The sequence below is a fragment of the Poeciliopsis prolifica genome, unplaced genomic scaffold (assembly GCF_027474105.1).
Source record: "Poeciliopsis prolifica strain line A6 unplaced genomic scaffold, Auburn_PproV2 SCAFFOLD003, whole genome shotgun sequence".
Lineage (NCBI taxonomy): Eukaryota > Metazoa > Chordata > Actinopteri > Cyprinodontiformes > Poeciliidae > Poeciliopsis > Poeciliopsis prolifica.
The window spans coordinates 6,679,717-6,686,789 of NW_026562378.1; the positions used below are offsets into that span (position 1 = coordinate 6,679,717).

General features: G+C 37.5%; 1 protein-coding gene across 4 annotated transcripts in view; it reads right to left on the reverse strand.

Annotated features, from left to right (window-relative positions):
- Positions 1-4,439, reverse strand: part of slc2a9l2 (solute carrier family 2 member 9, like 2) — a 98,484-nt gene extending 94,045 nt beyond the window's left edge. The window contains exons 1-2 of one of the 4 annotated variants that reach the window (XM_055026965.1): positions 4,386-4,439; positions 4,202-4,308 (exon numbers count right to left, since the gene is read on the reverse strand). The gene's annotated coding sequence lies outside the window, so the exon portion shown is untranslated. The other 3 variants (XM_055026966.1, XM_055026964.1, XM_055026967.1) reach the window with 3 other exon arrangements.
- Between the last annotated feature and the right edge of the window lie 2,634 nt (positions 4,440-7,073).

Below are 7,073 nucleotides of genomic sequence, written 5' to 3' on the forward strand. Positions count from 1 at the left end.
CTCATGATACACGAGCAGCAATATGTTTGAATTGTTTGATTTAAAAAAAAAAAAAAAACTATGTTCATAATGTAAGACTCGCCTTCATTTCAAGAATACCAGCCGTAAGTAAAATGCTGAAACAAGTGTGTAACATACGTCAATTGACTAATGTTTGTTTAACATGAAGAGAAAACCACTGGCCATCAAAAGTCAGGAGTATTGACCTTAGCATTCTCCCTAACCCAGTAATCACACCGTCATCATGATGCTGTTGGAAAGAAAATCCATGTGCTTGAAACACAAGAGCAAAGTGATAAATTTCCTTTACATGATTTTAATGTTTTATATTAACCTGATGATTTATTTTTTTTTAGCTAAAACCTACTATTCCACATTCTAACTAGTTTACATGCAGTCATCATGGACTTTATGCAGTTTTTACATTGGGCTTGTGCTATATTACTGGAGCCGTTGTTTTTGTTTCTGATGAATGATTTAACAGGCAACTTCAGTGGTTGGGCAAACAAGGTCTAATTTAAAATGGGTTTTCTTAAATCTACAGAGGACCAAAATTACACGTACAAACTCAAATATCAATAAATACCACCACTCTAATGTCTGGATCCGGTCCCAAAGCAAGTCCAAAAGATACCATACATTAAGCCATCAGCACAGTCCTGGAGTTATTTTTGATGAAAGAGTTTGCAAACAAATTGAAAAAATATTTAAAAGGAAAACTCAAATGAATGTTTTTTATGTCCATGTCAAATTGATCCAAACTTTAGATTAGAGCTGCAGTCTTTCCTTTAAATAAAAATGTAGACTACTGTACAGAATTATTCAAGATGCATCTATATCAATGCAGCATTGCAGGCGAGTTTCAGTCTCTTTAAAGATGTACTAATTTGAGAAAGTACTATTCTCACCATTACTTAAACTGCAAATGTAATACTATGAAATCTCTTTAATCAACTCTTTAAAAAAAAAAAAAAACATCCTTCCAACTTGTTGGAAGCACAGCTGCAGGAAACCTAATTTCTCTACATCTACATTTCTAAAGGCCACCTTTTCACTCTCTTTCAAGACAGAGTAAGTGATGTTTTTTTTCTCCTCTCCAGGGGTCCATTGACTGAGTCTACATCCAATCAAAATACTTGCAAATGAAAGGGCTCCCGCATTGACTGATGGAGTAAACAAATGACAGCGAGTGATTCAAAGTCGCTCTCAGCTTGTGTAACACTAAGTGTGAGCAGAAACATGCAGGAGTATGCAAATGCATGGAGCGATTAATTTACTGCCACACAAAAATCACACAACATGAGACAGAACAAGGCAACAGGAGATAAATAAACAATTTACCAAACTGGATCACCTCTACATAAAGTTCCCAGCCCAGGAAAGAAGCTGTAAGAGTTGAGATCCGCTGGGTTTTCTGTACAAATTAGAGACACAAGGAGGTGTAGCGCGTATATTTACCTGTGAACAGACTGAGAGCAACAACTCACAGAACTGCCCTCACATTACATAAAACCATGATAGCACTGAGAAATTATTAACCCAAGGAATGTCCGTCCCATTTTGTTGGGTCGTAATCACAGTCAGGACAGCTGCATGCAAAACTAAAAGCAGCATTTCCATCAGTTTAACGTCCATGAACAAATCTCTATCCCATCTGGTATAACAAACACCACGATGTGAATAAGTGTTCACATGAAATTAAATTCAAGGATAAATGGTGGGGTTTTCATAAGATGTTACATTTTAAAAATCATTGGTGTATGCTGACTTTTAATCATTAAAAAAATACATTGGACACATCTACTCACGTTGTTCGGACCTATGTGAATAAAATTGTAGAGATGTTCCTGGTTGTTAGTTCTTTAATTTGGTTTATTTCTTTTATGTTTTCTGAGATAAAAAAAAAAGTTACACTTGTTTTGATCTTATGAGGTTTATTTTCTACTGTGTTTGCTGTTAGTCAAGAACGATCAAAGTCATTTATAATCAAGTTTACAGAAAGTTTGTTTTTCTGAGCGACTCAAAACATTTACAGAAATTAGAATTGCAGTGAATTGTGGTTCTTAAAAAGCGTAGTGAAAACAAATGCACACCACACTTTTTACAAACCTTCAGGGAAAAAAACCCCCACAGGGAACACAGGGAGCCAGAGCAGAACAAAAACCATAAATCCCAGAGAAAATAACAGGACAAGCCTGTTATTTTCTCAGTTTAAATACTGTGAGGGTGAACGCTGGAACAAAAGACCTGGGCTGATGAGCTAATGGGTTGCAGGTGTGAGAGAGAGAGAAATGACACAGGGGGCGAGGGAGAGCACACAAGGAATTAGGAAATAAATCTTACACTAAAAATAACCAAATCTAGGAAACACATTTGAACTAGAGAAGCAAAGAATAACCAGACACAAGAAACAAACATAATAAACTAGAACCACTAAGGAAGTACTGAATCGACAAAAGAAAGAAACTAAAGAATACTAAATGATTAAACTAGAATAAAATAATCAAAACACCAATCAAACAACAATCAGTGCCCTTGCAAAATATTATTAGCATATGAGCCCTGGAGCAGGCAACCTCTCCAAAAGAAGAAACTTAATGCCCTGTCAGTTATAAAGCCACTATCCAGAAAGTACTTTATTTTCTGTGTGTGACATGTTGCTGTCCAGCTACTTATCAGTCTCACCAGGGACAGACTTCTTCGCAAAGAAGATAAGCAGACCAGCATAACAATAATCTGGCTTTAGGTCAAATGCATCCATGTGGCAGGCTAAAAGTGGCTACAGAAAGATTTTTTTTCACCCTTTTGACACCAAATCTTTTTTCAAAAACTTGGTAAATTAAAGTCTATAGACACTGGGTAAGGATAAAAACAGGGTAAAAGTTTGTGCACATTTTGCATTTTGCTTGCAAGTGATACTAAAGCAATGTTTCTCCTTTGTCAGAAACTCAGACTTGAAAAAAGAAACCATGATAAATTCTCTTTGATGCATGTAAACACTGAGGTTGGATATAAGAACAATAGCTGAATCAAGAGTCACTGTAATTAAGCCCTAGTGCAAACATCCACGTTCCCTTACCTTGCAAAACATGTGCCAAGAACATTTTGTCACAGAAGAGAAAAAAAAAAACAGTGAGAAATTAAAGGATGATCGAACAAATGCCAAGCTAATATAAAGGCTCCTGTTTAGCCTGCACAAATAATAAAGTCAGATCAGTCACTACATCAGGAGCCCAAAGAACAGCCTCTTCATTTACACAACCGGCCAAAGTCCAGACAAGACCCCAGGAGTGATGGCTTGCAGGTCGGAGCGAAGAAACAACCAAAGGCTTACATGTCAAGACAACCTGCACACCGAAACATGTTAGAAAATCAGCAGAACGATCCGTCTGCTTGAGTTTAGCAGAAGAGCCAAAAAAAACTTTCTCCTCTGGCAACATTTCTCTGATCAATGGCTTCTTTCTTTTCCGTCTGTCTCGCAAAGATTAGGTTCTCTGACACACAGCCAAACGTGAACCACAGTTCTCCACTGTGAACACAGCAGGAGAGAGAACGGTCAGTATCATGCACTGTCTGTAGAGTGAGGCTCTGAGTCGTCGTCGTTGTCTGACTTGTCAAGAGGTCTGTAATGAAATGCAGCTCCTCTGGGCCGTCTCTGGAGTCGAGGTAACACCAGTCTTGGGTTACACTCAGTGTGAGGGCAAGACTTTGAGCGAAAAGGCGGCTCACACGATCCAATTCTGCTTCTTTTTATACATGGCGTTGGGGAAATATTCCCATCCTTAAAGTTCCTTCACATTTTGTCACGCTACATCAAATTTCAAAGTATTTCAAAGAATCTAAGATGAGTAGAAGTAACGTAAAATTGCTTAGCGGAAGGAAAAAACAGCTTGATAGAACTACAGAAGACCTGCAACTGCAAAATTTACTGAGGGACGGTCATCTACTTCCATCAGACAAGCAGCCAAGAGACAGAGAATCTGTGGGAAGAAGAATATGAATGTTTTGGGGGGGTTTTTTGTTTGTTTTTAAAAAGTCCTGTTTGCAGTTTTCCCACAAGAATAAGCAAACATTCGACAGACTAACTGTGCCTGCCTCAGTGTTTTTGTTCTAAGACAGCCGACACTGAGGTCTTTAATAGCAGACATCATTACTTTCTGCAGCCGTCTAGTCAAACAAAAGGAGTTAAACATTGACTTACCTTGTAGGGTCAGGGCACCTCTGACAATTCACTAGAAACAAAGTTTTAGTGAATTGTAGGACAAACTCTGGCGCTCCAACGAAGCCATTCGACAACAGACTCGTTGACTGTGGAACAAAACTAGATTTGAATAAAAGATAATATATCAAAAAAAAAGGTATAAACCACAAAAATGGAAGATTACCTTCTGCAGCCTGGACTCTCCCTGTCCCGTAGAAAACCCCAAACAAAAACCACAGTAGGCATCTAATTAAGAAGGCAGCATTATCACATGAGAACGAGCAGGCTAACTTAATTTACTGACTCTGGATTTGAAGCCAATGTGACTGGAGACACGCTGTAACCAGAGTGCAGCTAAGGGAGCCCACCTATGCAACATTTAAGTCAATCATTTCCCTTTGTTAACACAATGCAGGCTACTGCTACATATGAAAAATAACTGAGGGGTTAAAAACCGTTTAATAAGCACAGACCATTGTCTAAATCCTGATTAATAGTTGCAGTGCAAACGTAACGGCTTAATTCAACCCCTTCTTAAAATGATAAATTATTACTTTTAACTATAATTTGATTTCTCTAGAATGCAGTTGGAGCAAGCTCTTTTATTTCAGAGAACCATGGGAACATCCGGGTTTGACCACCCGATATTGATGCTCACACGCTGTGCTGCCTCAGGTTGATTTACTGGGTCTCCTCTGGCAGCAAACTGTGCAAAAATATTATTAAGATAAATAGAACAACCCTTTTGGTAAACTTGTAGCTGCTTTCCACCTTGAGCAACAAAGAGCTGCGCTAAAGGATAAAAAAGAAGAAAGGCAATCGTGTGTTTCCGTTTGGTATCAAAAGGTTTGTTTCGTTAGAGAACATGAATCTGTTACTGACAAGCGCCAAGTAAAAGGATCATAATTTAGGATTTTTGGGACATTTCAACAGTTCTGTTTTGGAAACGTATCTCCCCCTCCCACTCATTTTTTTCTGTACTGATTTCTAATTGTTATTTATCACCAGTTCACTGTTGTCTTGCTACTGCCTGTGTCCAGGCTGTACCTCCAGAGTCAGGCACCAACCTGCAACCCTGCAAAGATAAACAAGTAATAAATTATTCCCTATCCTCATTTTCCCTGCAGAAATTTGTGATTCAAACTACACAATGCACAAAAAATAAATAAATAAATAAAAAGTTTTCCAGCATACTTCCGTGAGGCATGTTGTGCATTAAATATTAGTCTCAATAATCAGTGCAGCACCACTTCAGTCAAACGCTGTTTTTGCCAGAGTCCTGATTTGAATCTGTTCGAAGGGAGCTTAAAATTACAATCCTATAGTTTAATAAAATGTAAGGAAAGACAATTTATCAATATTACAATTTTATTTTAATATTGCAGTAGATGTGTGTCTCGTTTGTCTTCAGTGACAAATTCCTTGGTTGAACTGAAATAAGTTTGAATGTAAAACATGGGAAATTTTTACCGTTCTTGTAATTCTTGCCTGTATTTTAATATTTATTACAGCAGCTAGTGAAAGCCCTCTGGGCTGAATCCTGTGATGAAGTTAAAGTTGTTTGAGTATTTCTAAAGCTTACAGCTGCATTTGTTGACAGTTTTGACAGCAGGAATCTGTGTAGATACTAAGACTTTTACATTATCCTCTTATTTCAAAAATCCACAATTTGGCAAAAAAAAAAAAAAAAAAAAATCCCAAGCTAATTAATCATCCTTTAAATGCATTTCCTTCCACAATTACAGATCAGAGATCAGAGTCTTAAATTGTGCATGAGTATAATAAAACTCTAGACTAAATGAAAATGATGTATCAGGTATACAGCACACAGAGCAGCAATCATGTTGAAAGACAGTTTTGATTCCACGGACATCTTATCACAGAGCATTGTAAAATTTAGACTGGGGTGGAAATTTATGCTGCAATGATAAACATTTGTCTACTGTGCACCTTTCACTGTGCTTACTACTGCGTTTAGAGTGACAACTCCTGTCAGCGTTTTTAATAAGAGCGGTGTAAACAGAGTCATCAGTACTCACTGGGTTAAATGTCAACGATAGGTGCTGTAAATGTGAGATAATCGTTTGTTTCCTCTCCTTGGGATACGGATTGTGCCAATACACATTCACAAGGTTTTTCAAATCGACGGAGCCATTAAATCCCTTAGTTTTATCAGGCAGCTTGGGTAAATAAACAAGGATAAAGGATGTCATTGATGAGATATCTAATGTTCAGTGTGCTGATGGATTTCAAGACAGCCCCACCCAAAAAAAAGAGCAATCACTCAGTTTGCTTTCTAACAAAAGTAAAACTGGACTGAAAGCAATTTTAACGATGAAAATATTCAGGCATTGTTACTCGTATATCAAAACATGGAAGCTACAAACTCCCCATCACTAAGTTTGCATTCCTAAAACATCTGCACAAATCTGGGTTTACAAATGACTCCAGTTCGAAAGTTTGCAGAACTTTCTCCTGCTGGGTTTGGTTAATTAAACTAGCAAGAGGAATGTTCGGTCATAGAAAATGTTTTAGGTACAGTTAAAAAGTATAATTCACATAGATACTTTGAAGACATTTCAAGAGTTTAGTTCCACTAAATTTTGATGACTGACTAGCAGCTAACCAGTTTCTCAAAATCAAATTACACAAGACTCACACAATGACAGGATTCTGTCATTGTCGGTACCCTTTCTGGAGGAAAGGGTACCGACACGAGTTATGCATGTTGCAGAAACTAAAGATTTTGGGGGCAGAGGGTCATATTGGAAAGCTGAACAGAAGAAAATAAAAAAAAAATAAATTTAATCACCAGAAATGTTTTGAGGATTCGAAACCAAATCTTATTTAAAAGGCATGAACTTCTGCTGCA